The sequence below is a fragment of the Leucoraja erinacea genome, chromosome 6, assembly GCF_028641065.1.
Source record: "Leucoraja erinacea ecotype New England chromosome 6, Leri_hhj_1, whole genome shotgun sequence".
In the NCBI taxonomy this organism is placed as follows: domain Eukaryota; kingdom Metazoa; phylum Chordata; class Chondrichthyes; order Rajiformes; family Rajidae; genus Leucoraja; species Leucoraja erinaceus.
In genome coordinates this window covers 28,124,985-28,145,685 of record NC_073382.1, presented here as the reverse complement: position 1 = coordinate 28,145,685, position 20,701 = coordinate 28,124,985, and positions in this window count along the sequence as shown.

Below are 20,701 nucleotides of genomic sequence, written 5' to 3'. Positions count from 1 at the left end.
ATATGTTCAATAAGCATTATCTGATTTAAATTCAGTCCTCACCTATTGCAGGCAAATGCCATTGATATTAATGTCCTTGCATTAATAACATTTGGCCAAGCTGATCGCCTGCATATAACTACAACCTCCCTGCTAATGTCCATCAGTAATGAGGTTAGAATGGACCTCTAGCTTTGAGCAATATTAAACAATGAGCGTGGCATTTTAACTCCAGTCATTCCCAGACATGCCACTTGGCAGCAGTACTGAATTGTTTTGTTACATTGTTGAATAAGTGTAATAAAATTTACAACATCCTTCCTTAACCTCCATAAATTTGAGATCATCCAATCCCTGGTGCCCATGTCTTAACCAACATCAAGCTCTGATCACCCCTAATTTTTCAAACTTACATTGGCCCCTGGTTCATCAAAATTTCAATTTAAAATTCTCATGTGTATATCTGTGTTTCAGATGTTTTTATTTGATCTCTTCCTCTGTGATCTCCTCAGTGTCATATTGCTGTGAGATATCTGTGGTCCTATAATTCAGACCTATTATTCAATTCCAAATTTAAGTTCTCCAATATCAGCAGTTGTGCATTCCGCTGAGATGTGTTAGGGATTGTTTGGCATGGGACATCTATCAGGAGTTATGGAATAGGGATAATAATCAAATAACACAAAGGAGAATCAGTCTTCAATCTAATACAAGGATAGCTGCAGGAATGCACAGCTATCCCTCAATACAGTAATAAAAGAAGACTATTTTGTGTGATTCAACCATTTTGATGTTTGAAAATGCAGAGCTATTCTTGTCAGTTGAGATGTGCTCCGTTGTTAACATGTAATTTTTCCACGAAGTAGTGGACATTGTCTGATTCATCATGGGTATGAGGACCTCCTCACCATTGAAGTGATCTACACGAGACACTGTCTCAAAATCACAAATAATATCATCATTGTTAGAATCGGAAGAAGGTACAAGAGCTGAGAACGGGAACGTCCAGGTTCAATGACAGTTTCTTCAAAGCAGCAACCAGGCTCTTGAACCACACTGCACAACTCTAACCACAACCTTATGGGCCTGTCCCACTTAGACGACTCTTTAGGCGACTGCAGGAGACTCCCGTGGGTGGTTGCCAGGTAGTCGCCTTCATGGTCGTGAGGAGTTCCTGCATTCTGGGAACTAGTCGTGACCTCATTATGGTCGCTGTGAATTTTTCAACATGTTGAATGTTAAACCGCCATGGAAATTAGCAAGAATTCTCGTGCTGTAGGTAGGTCGCCAGGAGGTCCTAATGGGTTGCCAGGTCGAAGGTTCTCGGAGGTTATTGTAGGTTGTAGCCAGTGCTGACTGGCTCATTGGGAAAAAATAGGTTAATCAGTAGTTTTCAAAACCAAGGATAACTGACCGGTAATGTTAAATGTCCGCCAAGCTTCACTGCCGTGTACTCTGGGTTCTTAAAAATTGTCTCCACTCCTTCTCCCCCCTTCTACCCCCCTCTCCCCCCCTCCCTCCTCTTTTAAAGGACTTACAGTACACTGTGCTTTAGCCGTCTTAATTACAGCGCCTACCTTCCTGTTCCTTGCAGTGTATGTCTGTATCACATTGTCTTTGCACCGTGAATTTTTTAGACAGCGCTCCCCCGCTTGCCCTGTCCACTGCCAGCATAACGGGCTGGCGGAGGAAGCAATGTGTTTGTGTGTGTGTTCCACTCTGACAGTCACCGTTGAAGTTGCCAGTTTTTCAGGTGACCACTGGCAACTCTGGAAGTCTGCTGAAAAATCGCCTAAATGGGACAGGCCCATTACATCAGCAACATTGTACTATGCGTTTTGTTTTTGGTTACACTACATACTTCAGTTTTGCCATTATTATGGTCTGATCACTGAGTATTACCGATTAGTAATTTATTGACCTATTGATTAGTGGATATGCATTAGTTATGTTATTACATTAAGCTGCAGCAAGTAATAATTTCATCATTCTATTCCCGGTACGTAAACAATCTCGCATGACTCTCTAACCATTAACCCACAGAAAAAAATGTAGAATTTAAAACTGTATCATCTGTTGTTACCTTTGTCTTTAAAGAACGTACAATCTCACTGTACAGGAGTACAAGAGTCAAGAGTACTTAAGTCATATGAACCAGCAATGGAAAATGAAATCTTTACATCCCCAGGGGAGGGGGACAGCTCTTTACAGTTTTTTAGGCCCATTAACACACCAGTAAGTATATCTTAATCAGTAATAATTTATTCTTATTTATTACTAGACTGTGATAAATAATACTAGACCACAGTCTGTGGCCTACCCCTGCCTCTGCCCACCCCTGCCGTTGCCTACTCCTGCCACTGTCTACTCCTGCCACTGCCAACCCCTGCCACTGCCTACCCCTGCCACTACTGTAGCCTACCACTGCCGCATCCTAACACTGCCGCTGCCATGGCCTACCATTGCCTACTGCTGCCGCACCCCGCCGGCTTCAGGCGGGGACAGGTGCGGAGCATCCTGCATCTCCTTTCTCCAAAATCCCTCACAAAATGCATATTCAAGTTTTCGAGAGTGGGGAGAGCAGGCAGTGCGGGCAGAGAGCGGAGAGCGGCAGAGACGGGAGAGCGGCAGAGAGGGGAGAGCAGCGGAGAGCAGCAGAGAGGCACGGAGATAGAGAGGCAGGGAGGCAGAGAGGCATGGTGGCAGGGAGGCACGGAGGCAGTGAGACAAATAAAATAACATGGACTAATAAAATGACGTGACTTTACCTGAGCCCGTGCTCACGGTCCGGTAGCCCTGAGAGTGAGTTTAAGAAATTCTCCCTTGAATTTTATTCAAAGGAATGCGGTGTCATTAATACATGGTCAAAACACAATTACATTTACTGAGGAATGTGGATCGATATATTGATGACACATTGTATAACTACTGTATATTGTATAACATGCAGGTCGACTGGGAAAATCAGGTTGGTACTGGACCCCAAGAAAGGGACTTTGTAGAGTGCCTTTGTGATGGATTTTTAGAACAGCTTGTATTGGAGCCTATCAGGGAGAAGGCAATTCTGGATTTAGTGTTATGTAATGAACCGGATTTGATAAAGGACCTCGAGGTTAATGATCCATTAGGAGGCAGTGACCATAACATGGTCAGGCTTCATCTACAATTGGAGAGGGAGAAGAGTAGATCGGAGGTGTCAGTGTTGCAGTTGAATAAAGAGGACTTTGTGGCCATGAGGGAGGAGCTGGCCAAGGTTGACTGGAAAGATACACTAGCAGGGATGACAGTGGAACAAAAATGGTAGGTGTTTCTTGGAATAAGACAGAAGGTGAACGATCAGTTCATTCTGAGGAGGAAGAAAGATTCCAAGGGGAGAAAGGGACGACCATGGCTGACAAATTAAAGCGAAGAAATACAACGTAGCAAAGATGAGCGGGTAGCAAGAGGATTGGGTAATGTTTAAAGGACAACAGAAGATAACCAAAAAGACAATACGGGGAGAAAAGATGTGGTACGAAGATAAGCTAGCCAAGCATATAAAGCAGGATAGTAAAAGTTTGTTTAAGTATGTGAACAGGAAAAAATTAGTTAAGACCAAAGTTGGACCCTTGAAGACCAAAAAAGGTGAATTTATTATGGGGATCAAGGAAATGGCAGATTACTTGAACAGGTACTTTGGATCTGTCTTCACTAAGGTGGACACAAACAATCTTCCTGATATAGTAGTGGCCAGAGAATCTGGAGTGACAGAGGAACTGAAGGATATTCACATTAGGCAGTAAATGGTGTTGAATAGACTGATGGGACTAAAGGCTGATAAATCCCCAAGGCCTGATGGTCTGCCTCCCAGGGTACTGAAGGAAGTGGCTCTGGAAATCGTGGATGCATTAGTGATAATTTTCCAATGTTCTATAGACTCAGGAACAGTTCCTGTGGATTGGAGGATAGCTAATGTTATCCCACTTTTTAAGAAAGGCGGGAGAGAGAAAACGGGGAATTATAGACCAGTTAGCCTGACATCGGTGGGGAAGATGTTGGAGTCAATTATAAAAGATGAGATAGCCGGACATTTGAATAGCAATAACAGGATCGGTCCGAGTCAGCATGGATTTATGAAGGGGAAATCATGCTTGACTAATCTTCTGGAATTTCTTCAAGATGTAACTAGGAAAATGGACAAAGGAGAGCCAGTAGATGTAGTGTCTCCCTTTCAAGGGAGATGCTAAAAATGCATTTCGTTGTCTCTGTACTGTACACTGACAATGACAATAAATTGAATCATTTCATTTTTCATTAGTGTACCTGGACTTTCAAAAAGCATTTGATAAGGTCCCACATAGGAGATTAGTGGACAAAATTAGGGCACATGGTATTGGAGGTAGAGTGCTGACATGGATAGAGAAGTGGTTGGCAGACAGGAAACAAAGAGTAGGGATTAACGGGTCCCTTTCAGAATGGCAGGCAGTGACTAGTGGGGTACCGCAAGGCTCAGTGCTGGGACCGCAGCTATTTACAATATACATCAATGATTTGGATGAAGGGATTCAAAGTAACATTAGCAAATTTGCAGATGACACAAAGCTGGGTGGCAGTGTGAACTGAGGAGGATGCTATGAGAATGCAGGGTGACTTGGACAGGTTGGGGGAGTGGGCAGATGCATGGCAGATGAAGTTTAATGTGGATAAATGTGACGTTATCCACTTTGGAAGCAAAAACAGGAAGGTAGATTACTATCTAAATGGCATCAAGTTGGGGAAAAGGGAAGTACAACGGGATCTGGGGGTCTTTGTACATCAGTCTATGAAAGTAAACATACAGGTACAGCAGGCAGTGAAGAAAGCGAACGGTATGTTGGCCTTTATAACAAGAGAAATCGAATATAGGAGCAAAGAGGTCCTTCTGCAATTGTATAGAGCCCTAGTGAGACCACACCTGTAGTATTGTGTGCAGTCCCCTAATTTGAGGACATTCTTGCTATTGAGGGATGCAGCACAGGTTTACAAGGTTAATTCCCGGGATGGCCGGGACTGTCATATGCTGAGAGAATGGAGCAGTTGGGCTTGTACACTCTGGAGTTTAGGAGGATGAGAGGGTATCTCATTGAAACATATAAGATTGTTAAGGGTTTGAACACACTAGAAGCAGGAAACATGTTCCCGAAGTTGGGGGAATCCAAAACCAGGGGCCACAGTTTAAGAATAAGGATGGTGAGTCTGTGGAATTATCTGCCTCAGAGGGCGGTGGAGGTGTTTTCTCTGGATGCTTTAAAGAGAGAGCTAGAAAGAGCTCTTAAAAATAGCGGCCAGGGGATATGGGGGAGATGGCAGGAACGGGGTACTGATTGGGGATGATCAGCCATGATCACATTGAATGGCGGTGCTGGCTTGAAGGGCTGAATTGCCAACTCCTGCACCTATTGTCTATTGTCTACTGTTAACTACTGGCTGTTAACAAGTGCTAACAGTGGCAGTTATCAAATCTTTTTCATCCGAGTTGAATAAAGTGATAAATTACTCGAATCTTTCTGCAGTACTCATTAAACCCGAGCTGGAAATTGTAAACTAGGGGAACGCTGTCCCGTTGCATACTCCCCCATTTCCATCACTGAGTGCCTGTATGGTTCATTTACAGTCAGATCAATTAATGCCTTTGCCGTGATACATTGTGACCATGTTGTGGACGCCAACTCCAGCAGTCTAACCGGGTAAGTATTTTATTGTTTTTTTTTTGTCAGCTGTCTGTTCTGCTGAGTTATATAATTAGAAAAGAGCTGGAAAAGAGGTTGGACAGGAGGGAGGGGAGTGTCCTCACCATTCACCCCATCAGCCGTCGCATACAGCACATAATCCACCAACATTTTTGCCACCAAAAACGGGATCGTAGCACTCAAGAGCCACATCTTCTCATCTCCACCCCTTTCTGCTCTTTGCAGAGGCGGTTCCCTCCGCAACTCTATAGTTAACTCAACTCTTCCCACCCAGATCAGCCCCTCTCCAGGTACTTTCCACTGCAACCACAGGAGATACAACACTTGTGCCTATACCTCCTCTTTTGACTCCGTCCAAGGACTACCTACGACAGTCTTTTCAGGTGAGGAAGAGGTTCACTTGCACCTCCTCCAACCTTATCTACTGTATCTGCTATTCCAGGTGGGGACATCTGTATATGCTTGAAGTTCAACATTTAACTGGCAAAATTAAATGATGGTTTGCTTTAGAGCGAGGAAATAAGCCAAACATCAACAATACTTTGTCAAAACAAGAAACAGCACTTCCGTCTACCTCTGCCCAGCATTCTTCTGGCTAACGTCCAGCGGGATGACCCCAGGAGAAAAAGTTGGATGACCTCAGGACGTCCAGCGGGACATAAGAAACTCCAGTGGGACATAAGAGACTGCGACATCTTCTGTCTGACTGAGACAATGCTGACCCCGCTGGTGCCGGATCAAGTAATATGCCCAACCGAGTCCTTCACTGTTTTCCATGCGGACAGAACAGAAGAATCCGGGAAATCAAAGGGTGGAAGAGTTTGTTTCATGACCAACAATAACTGCTGCAACCCAAGGAATATTAAGACACTTTCTCGTTCCTGCTCGCCAGACCTGGAGCATCTGACTATCTCATGCCGTCCATTCTACCTTTCCCAGGAGTTCAGCTCAGTGATCATTACAGCCGTCTACATACGGACACCAATGTGGCACTATCGGCCCTACACGTTGTGTTATGTCGGCACCAAAACAAGAACCCAGATGCGGCTATGGTTGTGGCTGGAGATTTTAATAAGGCAAATCTCAAAAAGGTCATGCCTAACATCTGCCAACACATCATGTGTGTCACCAGGGGGAGAAGAACTTTGGACTACTGTTACACACCATTCAGGAAAGGCTACAAGGCCATTACTCACTCTCCTTTTGGAAAATCTGACCACGCTGCCATTTTCCTGCTGCCGGAGTATAAACAACGGATGTTACGGGAAGCGGCAGTGATGAGGGACGTAATGCGGTGCTCTGACCTTTCAGAAGCCATGCTGCAGGATGCACTGAGCCATGTCAACTGGAATATGTTCCAATTAAGTTCCAGAGACATCAGTGAGTTTGCGGAAGCAGTCCCGGACTTCATTGCAACAATAGCCGATAACATTGTCCCCACGGTATGGGTTAGCATATTTCCTAATGAAAAACCCTGGGTGGACAGATCCATTTGCATTGCCTTGAATGCTCGCACTGCTGCTTACAACTCCGGCCTGGCATCCGGCAATATGGATGACTACAAGGCAGAGTCCTGCAGACTGCGAAGGGCAATGAAGGACGCAAAATGGAGGTACAAGGACATGATGGAGTTGCAGATGGAGCAGCGGCACACCAGACGCCTTTGGCAGGGGCTACGGACTATAACTAACTATCAGAGCAGCCTCCCCCCTCAACCGGGAGCGCCAGCACCCGACAAGCTGATGACCTGAACTCTTTTTACGCACAATTCGGGACGGGCAACATCACACCTAGCTCGCCGGCTAACAACAAAACCATCAGCGCGCTGGCTAGCGAGGCTGAAAGGAGGTCCACCACTGGGGATGTGCACACATTATCATTGACCGAGCATGACGTGAGGTGGGCTCTGACGCATGTGAACACGAGGAAAGCTGTAGGCCCAGATGATATATCTGGGAGAGTACTATAGTCGTGTGCAAATCAGCTTGCTCCAGTGCTCATTACATAGAAACATAGAAACATAGAAGATAGGTGCAGGAGTAGGCCATTCGGCCCTTCGAGCCTGCACCGCCATTCAATATGATCATGGCTGATCATCCAACTCAGTATCCCGTACCTGCCTTCTCTCCATACCCCCTGATCCCTTTAGCCACAAGGGCCACAACTCCCTCTTAAATATGGCCAATGAACTGTCCTCAACTACCTTCTGTGGCAGAGAGTTCCAGAGATTCACCATAAAATATTCAACCTATCCCTGGCCAAGTCCGTGGTCCCTGCCTGCTTCAAAAGATCCACCATTGTACCAGTGCCAAAGAATGCCTCTCCAGCCTGTTTGAATGACTACCATCCGGTGGCCTTCACCTCGGTAGCCATGAAATGCTTTAAGAGGCTGATCAAGAAACACATCTGCGCCTTCCTCCATCACACCATGGACACGCTGCAGTTCTCATACTGTCCGAACAGATCCACGGATCATGCGGTCTCTCAGGTTCTGCACACCACCCTCTCTCACCTTGACAGCCAGAAGGGGGGCTACGTGTGGATGCTGTTTATTGATTTCAGTTCAGCTTTCAATACCATAGTCCCCACCAGACTCGTTGAGAAGCTGCTGGAAATGGGGCTGAACACTCCCCTGTTTGTCTGGGTCATGTACTTTCACACCACCAGGCCCCAGGTGGTCAAGATGGGGAGACATGCCTCCAAACCCCTCACCCTGAACACAGGATCCTCCCAGGGTTGTGTCCTTAGCCCCCTACTATACTCCCTGGACACACATGACTGTGTGGCCAAGTTCAGCTCCAACTCCATCATCAAGTTTGTTGATGACACTGCGGTGGTGGACCTGATCTCCGATAACGATGAGAAGGCCTACCTGGAGGAGGTGGCTGACCTGGCACTCTGGTATCAGGATAACAGTCTCCTCTTGAATGTCACAAAAACTAAGGAGCTGATTGTAGACTTTAGAAAGGCTCAACATCCGAAGACGTACACACCACTGGAGATAAATGGGACTACTATGGATAGGGTGAGTAGCTTTAAATACCTGGAAGTTCACCTCACAGAGGAGCTGACATGGACAACACACGCTGCTGCACTGATGAGTAAGGCAAGGCAGTGTCTTTACAACCTCAGACAGCTGAGGAAATTCAGTCTCTCTGAGGATCCTTCAGTGCTTCTACTCTGGTGCTGTAGAAAGCATCCTGTCTGGTAATATCTCAATCTGGTTTGGGAACAACACTGCCAAGGGCAGGAAGGCTCTGCAGAGAGTAGTGCGTTCAGCCAAACACACTATGGGAACTACACTCACCCCCCTGCAGGACCTATACACCAGGAGGTGCAGATCCAGAGCCAGCAACTTAATGAAGGACCCCTACCACCCCAGCAATGGACTGTTCCAGCTGCTACGGTCAGGCAAGCGCCTCCGCTGTCACTCTGTGAAAACAGAGAGGATGAGACGGAGTTTCTTCCCACAGGCCTTCAGGGCTGTAAACTCTTATCTCACCAGGGACTCATTTACTGTTGTGATGTGTCTTATTTTTTTTCTAAAATGTAAATACTGGTTCTGTTCTATTCTGTTCTGTCATTCTGTTGTTTTTGCACAATCCGCAGGCATTGTCACTTTCATTTCACTGAACATTTTGGATGTGTATGTGCAAATAAAGTTGACTTGATTGACTTGGTTTACAATAGAAACAAGAAACTGCAGATGCTGATTTAGCAAGGAAAGATACAAAATGCTGAAGTAACTCAGCGGGCCATGCAGCATCCCTCGAGAACGTGGATAGGTGAAGTTTGGTGTAAGATGGTCCGACACTGAAGAAGGGTCTCAACCTGAAATGTCACCTCTATGTTCTCTAAAGATGCTGCCTGGCCCGCTGAGCTACTCAAGCACTTTGTGCTCTTTTAAGCTGCAATACTGTTGTTGAACAGTGAGAATCACAGAGAGAAGCTAATCCTCTGGCAACCAGGTGATCAAGTTATGATAAAGATTCTGCTTGACTGCAGACTCACAGACAAGGCCCCCAATGGACCCACTCAACCACATTAAACATTATGACTCACCTTCTTCTCATGCATAGGCAAGAGACCAAGTGCACACAATCTTCTTGTACGAAACTTGAACAATGAATACCCATCTCCTGCTTCTCGCCTGACCATGCTTGATGAAAGCAGCCATATGGGTGTAAGGTAATGGGAACACAATTGTGCAGGACATGGAGAGAGGGTATTGAATGAATTGAATTCCTTTATTGTCATTCAGACTTTACGGTCTGAACGAAATTTCGTGCCTGCAGTCATACATACAATAATACAATAATAAACAACAATAAACACAAATTAACATCCACCACAGTGAGTCCTCCAAACACCTCCTCACTGTGGTGGAGGCAAAAATCTTAGGGCTGCAGTCTCTTCCCTCTTCTCCCTCTGCGCTGAGGCGATTCCCCACCGGGCGATGGTACAAACAGTCCCGCAGCTCACCGAACCCCGCGAACGGGCCGGTTCAAGCACTGCGGCCCGGGGTGGTCGGAGCCGCCACACCTCCAGTCCAGCGGACGCAGCCGCCGGCCCGCGGCTGAACCCAGGACTCTGAACACCGCCGCCAGAACATCGTCCAAGCCACTGGAGCACCGTCCCAGCCCCCAGACCGGATCGCCAGAACGTGAGTACCGTTCCACCCTCGGGCTGGGCCACTCCAGCGGGAGTGCCGTTCCTCCCTCGGGCTGGGCCACTCTGACGGGAGTGCCATTCCTCCCTCGGGCTGGGCCACTCCAGCGGGAGTGCCATTCCTCCCTCGGGCTGGGCCACTCCAGCGGGAGTGCCGTTCCTCCCTCGGGCTGGGCCACTCCGACGGGAGTGCCATTCCTCCCTCGGGCTGGGCCACTCCAGCGGGAGTGCCGTTCCTCCCTCGGGCTGGGCCACTCCAGCCCCTCACCAGGCCGCTCTCACGGGAGCACCGTTCCATCCCGGGCTGGGCCGGGAGCGAGCCCAGGACGAGTCCTGTCAGCTGCCTCCAGAGTCCCGAGGTCAACGGCTCCACTAGGCCTCAGCGTAGACGGAGGCAGAGAAGGGGAAGGGGGACACGACAAAAAGGTCGTATTCCCCCGAAGGGAGTGACAGCAGCCCCCGTTTCATCCCCCACCCCCCTCCCCACATAAACACAGCCTAAAAACCAAAAACATAACTAGACAAAACGAAAAAAAACAACACAAAAAAGTAAAAGACAAACGGACTGCAGGCGAGCCGCAGCCGTCCCCAGCGCCGCCACTTCCGGAGATGGTATCAGCAAACCATGAAGAAAGTGTTGAAGTGTATTCAGAATTATATTTTGTAGTGAAGGCTGATGTAGAAAATATTAGATGTTTAACGGAATAGATCAACATAAAAAATAATCATGGGAAAGGATCTGGGTTATGGTAAGAGATATCAAGAATCTGACCTTGAAGGGCAGGCAGATCAAGTCAGAGAAGGAAAATTAAGATATTATGTTTACCTAGGTAAAAAAAATCTGAAGAACAGTCTTGACCCGAAATGTCACGCATTCCTTCTCTCCAGAGATGCTGCCTGTACCGTTGAGTTACTCCAGCTTTTATGTGTCTATCTTCAATCGAAAAGGATATACAGCCAGAATGTCAGAAGTCAGTCATTCCAACCGGGACAGGAGTGAACATTAAATTTGGTTAATCTGACCTGGACATTTGTCTACAATGGTATTCACCATTAATAATAACCTGTGATCCTGTAGCTGAGACAAACTATAGTACACAGTAAAGCGCCTCCACAGTAAATATTAAATAGTCTTCAGGTGGGTTAAGATACGAATGATAGTTAAGGATACAATATATCCTGCAATGGAACAGCAGGGGAGGAGGTAGTGAAGTGTCTTGAATAATATAACCACTGTCTTCAACACAGGCACCTACAACCCTATGAATCGGGCAGGGGTAGACCATGCCTTGAAAATGATTCAAAACATGGTAGATGCAAACAAGTGATTTAATGCATTTCCATTTTGTATTCTGTAGCTGTCGGCCTGGATAGAATGGGTGTGGAGAGGATGTTTCTACTAGTGGGAGTCAATGACCAGAGGGAATATGTTATATGAGAATTTTCCCGAACAGTCTGTGACCCATAGCTCTGTGGCCACAGCGCTATATTTAAACCCCATAGCGTGCAACTGGTAGCACTATATTTAGAACCCATAGCGCTGCAGCCGACAACTCTTTGTTTAAATTCCTACACATTAAGCCAACAGCGTTTAAACCTTTGCGCGCCAAACCGGTGGCGCTGTGTGTATTGCCTTTGCACGCCAAGTCTGTAGTGCTGTCTATTGCTTTATGCACCAGTGCGGCTGTTCCCAAATGGGGGGAGGGGCTTGATGGGATGCAGTCCCCTGTCATTGGTTATAGTTTCAATTTGGGTGCAGCGCTATTGACCAGGACTTACCGGCAATTATTTCAACAGCTGATTTCTTACCTGTATAAAGGCAGGTGCCAATAAGCCGGAAGTTAGTTCAAGTTCATGTACGAGAGGGGTTCACCGATGGGCTGAGTCACCATCAGTGCCGTGGATCGACACAGAGAGAGAGAGAGATGTGTGCTGCTATAAAACGGACCCCGTGCATTCCAAAGCAAGTATTCTTTTTGTCATCTCTTGCCAATAAAGCTGATTTACAATGAAGCAGATGAGTGTGCCTTTTTCTATTCTACTGGTCAGATCCTTGAACCTCTTTCCTTGTAACAGCATAGCCTCAGAATAAAAGAGTGTACCTTAAGAATGGAGAAGAGGAGGAAGTTCTTTAGTCAGAGGGTGATGAATCTGTTGAATTCACTGTCACAGAATACTGTGGAGCCCAAGTCAATAAATATCTTTAAGGTGGAGATTGATAGCTTTTTGATTAGTACAGGTGTCATGGATTGTGGGGAGAAGGCAGGAGAAAGCGGTTGATAGGGAAAGATAGATCAGCCATGATTGAAAGGCAGAGTAGGCTTGGCGGACAAAGTGGCCTAATTCTGCTGCTATAACTTATGAACTAAGGAAACATGGAGAAGATTAAATATGTTATGGAAGCTCTCCCAGAGGAGAATGTGGTCAAACATCTGGAATCACAGTTAAATCAAAATTATTTCTCAATATTCTTGGAAATTGTCAGATAGTGCAGATGTAAGCTAACATAGTGACATTTTTTTCTTAGTTTAGTTTTAGTTTAGAGATACAGAGCAGAAACAGGCCCTTTTTCCCACTGTGTCCACGCCGACCAGCGATCCCCGCACATTAACACAAGCCTACACCAACTAAGGACAATTTACACTTATACCAAGTATACAAACCCAAGCCAATTCACCTACAAATCTGTACGCCTTTGGAGTGTGGGAGGAAACCAAAGATCTTGTTGAAAACCAATGTGGTCATAGGGAGAACGTACAGGATTGAACCTGGGTCTCCAGTGCTGCAAGCGCTGTAAAGGGCCTGTCGCACGAGCATGCGACTGCATGCTGCAAGCGCGACCAAACCAGAGGCGGGGGGGCCGCGTGGGGGCCGCGCGGAGGTCGAGTGATTCCCGTACAGGGCCTGTCCCACCAGCATGCGGCTGCATGCAGCGAGCGCACCCAAACTGGAAGCGGGGGCCGCGCGGAGGTCGAGTGATCCCGTATGAGTTGACGTGAAGTTCGAGCGAAGTCCGCGGGAAGTTTGCGCATGACGTACGGCGTCAAGATGCTGTGTACGGCGTCGAGGCGGTGCGTACGGCCTCAATGCGGCTGCGGGCCGGCAGGCCGTTGCCGCTCGGAATTTTTGGACAGTGTCAGTTTTTCGGAGCCCCACGCGATGTCGGGACCAGCTCTGCACAACTCCATACGGCTCCGGCAATCGAAGTGGGACCGGCCCCGCGAGGCGATACGGCTCAAGCGACCACGTTAGGTCGTGCTTGCCACATGCAGTTGCATGCTCGTGGGACAGGCCATTTAGGCAGCAACTCTACGGCTGCACCACCGTGCCACCCACCTTTAGGGATTTGGTAGGGATTTGGAGAGGGGGAACCTCAGTGAATGATATTTCTTGATCGACTTAACTTGAACTCCTTAGGACTTTGATCAGCTTGGGATAGATTTATGCAATGGCAGTAGCACCCAGTTAACACAAAGGAGAACTAGTCTTCAATCTAGGATAAGGACAACTACAAGAATGCACACCATTGTTTGCAGAGAACTATCTCTCAATACAGAGTTAAAAGAAAGATACAAAGTGCTAGAGTGACTCAGGGTTTAAGAAGGAACTGCAGATGATGGAAAAATCGAAGGTAGACAAAAATGCTGGAGAAACTCAGCGGGTGAGGCAGCATCTATGCAGCAGATGGGGGTCAGGCGGCACCTCTGGAGACCATGGATAGGCAATGTTTCTGGTCGGCCACATTTCTTCAGGCTGACTAGTAGGGGAGAGAACACTGGAAGAGAGGTGGGGGTCGGTCAAAGTCAGAAAGGTTGTTTAGGAGTGTCTGTATTCACAATAAAAGGTGTTTGATTATGCGGTAGTGTTCTTGTCAATTGAGATGTGCTACAATTGTAAACCCATAAGTCTACAGAGCCATTTGTTCACACCCCAAATGCTGAAGTTGAACCTGCATTAAATCACTTGTATTTTTTGTGCTTCCTGGTACAAAACCTCATTATACTTTGAATTAAGTGGGATTATTTCAAGGTTTGGCTAAAATAGATTCTTCCAGAATCGGTGAAGTTCTGATGAAGGGTCATGAGCTGATTAAAACATACTCCAAGCCTCTCTTTCTTCCTTTAACTCCCTTCCTCTTAAGTCCTCATTAAAATCAGCCTCTTGACCAGGATTTTGCTCTGACACCTAATATTGTGGATTTTAGGATTAACTATTGTTGGATCATTTTCTTGCAAACAGTCCTGAAATATTTTTGCTATGTAAAATGATTAATGAAAAGCTTCTCTCTTTGTCTTCTTCCAAGGCCGTTCTAGGGGGGTGGATGATTTGGATTCTCTCCAGTTCTGAGGTGGCTGCTAAAAACTGTGCATGATATGTAGACCTTTCCACAGGTGAGGCAGGATGTGCTTGATGGGTTGTGCGAATGAAGAATAGGGGCAATTCTGAGATCCTTCAATCAATTCTCCCATTGAAAAAAGTCACAGAATGACTTCAAAAATGCTCCTTCCTTTTGAGCAGTTGCTGGCCATGGTTTTGCATGAGTTAATAAGGTACGTTGTTGCAGTGCATAATTAAAGTACATGATATGGTACTGCAGAGTGATTAAGAAATTCTGCTAAATGTACCAGCATGATATTTAACACAACATAAACATTGAGTAGAACATATTCGTCCTATATAAATAATGGTAAGCAAATGTAAGATAAAGATAGAGTACACTTATTAGGATGTGGTACAGATCATCTTGGTGATAAGGCTGAAATGCAATACACCAGTGAATTGCTAAACTTGCTATTGTGTTGTACTGCTTACAGCTACAAGGACGTGCAGCAATCAATAAAGGGCTATCGGCCTATTGCAAGTTTATGTACAGGGACATATCTATCCATGCACTGTATACTTGTATTTATACTTATGCATTTCAAATATGTATGTCATGTTTTATACTTTGGCAATATAACAATGTTTTTTTATCATGCCAATAAAGTTTTTAAATTGAATTGAATTGAATTGAATTGAATTGAATTGAATTGAATTGAATAAAAGATGGCTTCAACAATCCTTGAGATGTGACAAACAAAATGATAATGTTAAGGACGTGAAATGAAGATTGGAAAGGTGCAATCATGGTGACAAAGAGCAACTTAAAACAGTATTCTCGCCAATTCTTCAGTAGGTGTTCCAGACACACAGGCAACAAAATGTCACATAACCCTCCCCAAAAATAATGACCTGCTGAACACCTGAAACTTGCTGGCACGATGAACATTTCCTGTGTAATTCTGTTGCACAACAGACACAAATCTCAGTCTGTAATTATATCCCACCCAGAGCTACACTTACAAACATGTAATTAATACTTCCTGTGGAGCAAGGAATATTATTTGAAGAGCAGATTTAGTTCACCTAAATCTAAAGCAGCAGACAGGGCTGCCCAGCTGCAGGGTGTTTGAGCTACAGGGGAGTGCCTTTGTTTCCATCTGTTCAGGTACCTTTTAATTAGTGGCTTCAAGCTTTTGTGCCAACAGAAGTAAAACGATACTTCCTTCCTGTTTGGGGGAGGGAGCTGGTGACGGAATGGGAGGGGATGCGGGGGAAGGGGAAAATAAATAATTTAAAAGGAGAACACTGCCTTGAGGAGCTATACAATTGTGCTTTGTGGTAAAGTCAAAACTCCATTCAAGTTATCGCCTGACTTGTGTAAAACTCGGATCGTTAATGTAGGTGGAATTTTAAATCCCACAAATAGAGCAGTAAATGGTTTTGACATGATACCAAACGAGTTCATGGAGGAAGAGGTTTAGGATAATTCTGTTTACAATTGCAGTCTTGTCAACTTCTTTAATGAATCTGAGGCATTACATTTTGGACACTTGAAATGCTATATTTAAAAAGGATATTTAAACAAACTTGTTGAGAGTTATTCACTGCCACAGCATATATATAGATTTTTTTTATGATGAGGCAGAAATCTTGCAATTCATTTAAAGTTTTTTTTAACTATAATGTTGGAAAATAATACATTCTGCTCCAACAATCTAAAAATGTTGTTTCATGAAGTCCAACTGAGAAAGAGCCAATTTTAGATAAAGATCTGATGCTGAAGAATTTGAACTAAATTCTAACATTAAATTCAGAACATTCCTTACAATAGGTTCATGGAGGCTTCTTACTATGTTTCACATGCCAATGATCCGTTGAAAAAAACACACAAGGAAGAAAGGGAAAGAGGATCACTCTCAGAAATGAATGCGTCAGAATCGTAGTTTAATTTTGACTCTTTAATGGCTTCTGCTTTTCGAGCACCCACTCCCTCATCTTTACGATTAATGTTCAGTCACTCTGCACCATCCCCCACCAGGAAGGCCCTAAAGCTCACCGTTTCTTCCTCGACCGAAGAACCATACAATTTCCCTCACTCTCAACAACTTCTCCTTTGAATCCTCCCACTTCTTCCAAGTCCAAGGCGTAGCTATGGGTTGGGTTGGGTTGAAGTGAAAAGTTGGGTTGGGTTGAAGTGAAAAGTAGGTTGGGTTGAAGTGAAAAGGCACTGCCTGCAAATGGTTGTTTGTCTAAACTTGACAACTTCCTGTAACTTACTATATTGATTTTAGATAAAACGCTACCACTTACGGCTGTGATTTTTGGCCATCTTACTCAGTTCCCCTCCTCTCATCAGGTAAAACAAAACTGTTATTAGTGTTTTAAAAATGTTGAGAATCTCTCCTCTGTCAATCACGCCATGAAGGCCACACCTTTTCCGGTGGGAGGGGGAGCGATTATAAAACCCGGAAGTGTGGGTGTGGCTCAGTCTCTGCATGATGGGGAGGGAGAGGTCATGACTCTGTCTGAGCTGTGAATCAACTGAACGCACTGAATGTCTACTGTGTAGTTTTATGGTGGTTTTTATGGTGGTTTCACCCTGCTTGAAATAGTATGAAACTGCATTTGAATGTGGTGGCCTTGCACAAAATGGTATGAAACTGCATTTGAATGTGATGTTGTTGCACCCTGCATGAAATGGTATGAAACTACATTTGAATTTGGTGGCCTTGCACCATCCTTGAAATGGTATGAAACTGCACTTGAATTTGGTGGCCTTGCACCATGCTTGAAGTGGTAGGAAACTGAACCTGAATTTGGTGGCCTTGCACCCTGCTTGAAGTGGTATGAAACTGCACTTGAATGTTGTGGCCTTGCGCCCTGCTCAAAGAGGTAAGAAACTGCACTTGAATTTGGTGGCCTTGCACCCTGCTTGAAATGGTAGGAAAATGGATTTGAATTTGGTGGCCTAGCACTCTGCTTTAAATGGAATTTGGAGGAATAGCCATGAGTCAACTGCCAGCCCACCAGCCGTGAGTGAGCTGCCTGCACATCAGGCTTGAGGGACTGAGCTTCCACACCAAGAATCCATTTGGCCCACAATGTTCACACTAGCCCTCTGGAGACCAGTAGTCACTGCAGCCAACAACACCCATACCAGCACTCCAGAAAGCCCCCCCCCCCCCCCCCCCCCCCCCCCCCCCCCCCCCCACACTGGCCACCAATATTGTAATTTGTGTAGAGGTGGAATATTGCATCGGGGACCACCCCTCCCGTGTGAACATGGGGACCCAACTGGTCCCACTTAGTCTAGTGTATATATATATATTATATATATATATATATGTGTGTGTGTGTGTGTGTATATATATAATATATATATATATATATATATATATATATATATAATATATATATATATATATATATATATATATATATATATATATATATAACATATATATATATATATATATATATATATATATATATATATATATATATATATATATATATATATATATATATATATATATATATATATATATATATATATATATCATATATATCACACACATATATATATATATATATATACATATACATATATACATATATATATACACATGCGTTTATTGACATCATATATAAGATAAACAAGACAATACACACATGATATATATATATATATATATATATATATATATATATATATATATATATATACAAGATACAAGATACAAGATAAATTTAATTGTCACGTGTGCCAGATGGCACAGTGAAATGAATTCCCATACAGCCATACAATAAAAATAAACAGGACTCAACACACTATAGAATTCAACACAAACCATCCCCACACAGCAGAACCAAAGTTTCCCACTGTGTGGGAAGGCACCAAAGTCAGTCTTCTTCCTCCACTGTTCCCCGTGGTCAGGGTCTCCCCAAGCCCTCCGCAGTTGCAGCTACGGGCGGCCCGATGTCCAGGACCGCTCGCCGGGTTGATACCAGTCCGACGTCGGGGCTGCGGGACGTCCTCAGCGGCGTGGACACCAGAGTCGGCCCCCTCCTACTGGAGTCGGTGGCTTCCAAAGTCCGCAGGCCGCGCCGGGTGGAGACTGCTGCTGTAGGCCCTCTGCAATGCGCCCCAGGACTCCACGACGTTGTTCAGCACTGCCCGCGTTGGAAGCTCCCCGCACCAGAGCTTCACGATGTTGGAGCAACAGCCCAACGCTCCGGAGGTCCAAACGGCGACCCAGGTAGGCATCGCCCGCTCCGCGGTGACTCCAGCGCTGCGCCGCCGCTGTAGCAGCCCTGGTCCGGATTCCGGTCCCTGGCAGGAAAGGCCGCTCCGATCCAGCTGGTGGGGGGCGAGGACGCGACTAGGAGAAATAGTCGCGTCCCCGCCAGGAAGAGACTTGGAGACGGTTTCCCCCTTACCCTGCCCCCCTCCCCCACATAGAAAAGTAAAAGTTTCCCCCTAAAACAGACTTTAGACTAATTAAAAATAATAAAAAAGATAGAAATGACATACAGGCTGTAGGTAGAGGCTGCTGCCAGGGCAGCGCCCCTATGCTAAAGAGAAATAGCGTTACTTTACATCAAAGTTGCTTATGATCCATGAGCAACTTAAAGCAACTTTGATTTAAAGCAATGCTCTATTTCTCTTTATCAAAGTTGTTTCTGATCTATGAGGGAACTTTGAGGTCTATTATCTCTATCTTACCTCTCTCACACACACACACAAACACAAATTTATATATATATCACAACAATATAGCAGCAGCAGTTTAGTTTTGTTCAGTTTAGAGATACAGCACGGAAATAGGACCTTTGGCCCACCCAGTCCGCACCGAACAGAGATCCCCACACATTAACATTCTGGGGACACACTGGGGACAATTTTACATTTACACCAAGCAAATTAACCTACAAACGCCTTTCGAGTGTGGGAGGAAACCAAAGATCTTGGAGAAAACCCACGCAGATCACGGGGAGAACGTATCAGCTCCATACATACAAGCAACCGTAGTCAGTATTGAACCTGGGTCTCTGGCGCTGGAAGGCAGTAGCTCTATCGCTATGCCGCCATGCTGCCCTAGTTGATATTTTTGTTTTGAGATGACATACCTCTGTCTCAGAAGTAAGAATTTCATTGTTCTATCTGGGATACAGTATATGACAATAAAACACTATTGACTCTTGACTCTCTTGTTTAGTTTAGAAGTAATGTGTGAGCATGGCAGTAATTGTATGCGAGTCTTATGGCCCTGTCCCACTTACGCAACTTTTTTGGCGACTGCCGGCACCCGTCATAGATCGTTACAGGTCGCCGAAAATTGTCATCATGTTGAAAATCCAGCGGCGACCATAACAAGTACAACTCTTTGGGCGACCACTCACGACCATTCTGGCTTTGCCAGGGTGTTGCCTGTATGGCCGTGAGTAGTTTCCTCAGTCGCCCAAAGCGTCATAGTGTCTTTCTGGTCGCTGCTGAACTTGAATAGAATTGAATTTCCTTTATTGTCATTCAGACCTTTCAGTCTGAACGAAATTGCGTGCCTGCAGTCATACATACAATAATACAATAATAGACAACAGAACAGACAGTAAACACAAATTAACATCCACCACAGTGCGTCCACCAAGCACCTCCTCACTGTGAGGGAGGCAAAAATCTTAGGGCTGCAGTCTCTTCCCTCCTCTTCTCCCTCTGCGCTGAGGCGATACCCCACCGGGCGATGGTAAATCAGTCCCGCGGCTCACCGAGCTCCGCGAACGGGCCGGTTCAAACACCGCGGCCTGGGGTGGTCGAAGCTGCCGCCCTCCAGCCCTTCAACGTTGAGACCCTTTTTCAGGCTGTAGAAGGGTCTCGACCTGAAACATCAGCCATTCCTCTCTCCAGAGATGCTGCCTGCTCTGCTGAGTTACTCCAGCATTTTATGTCCAGCTATATGTCTTCATCTTTCACCCCTCTCTGACCCATCAATCAACTCTTCTCCCACACTGTCTCCCACACGACA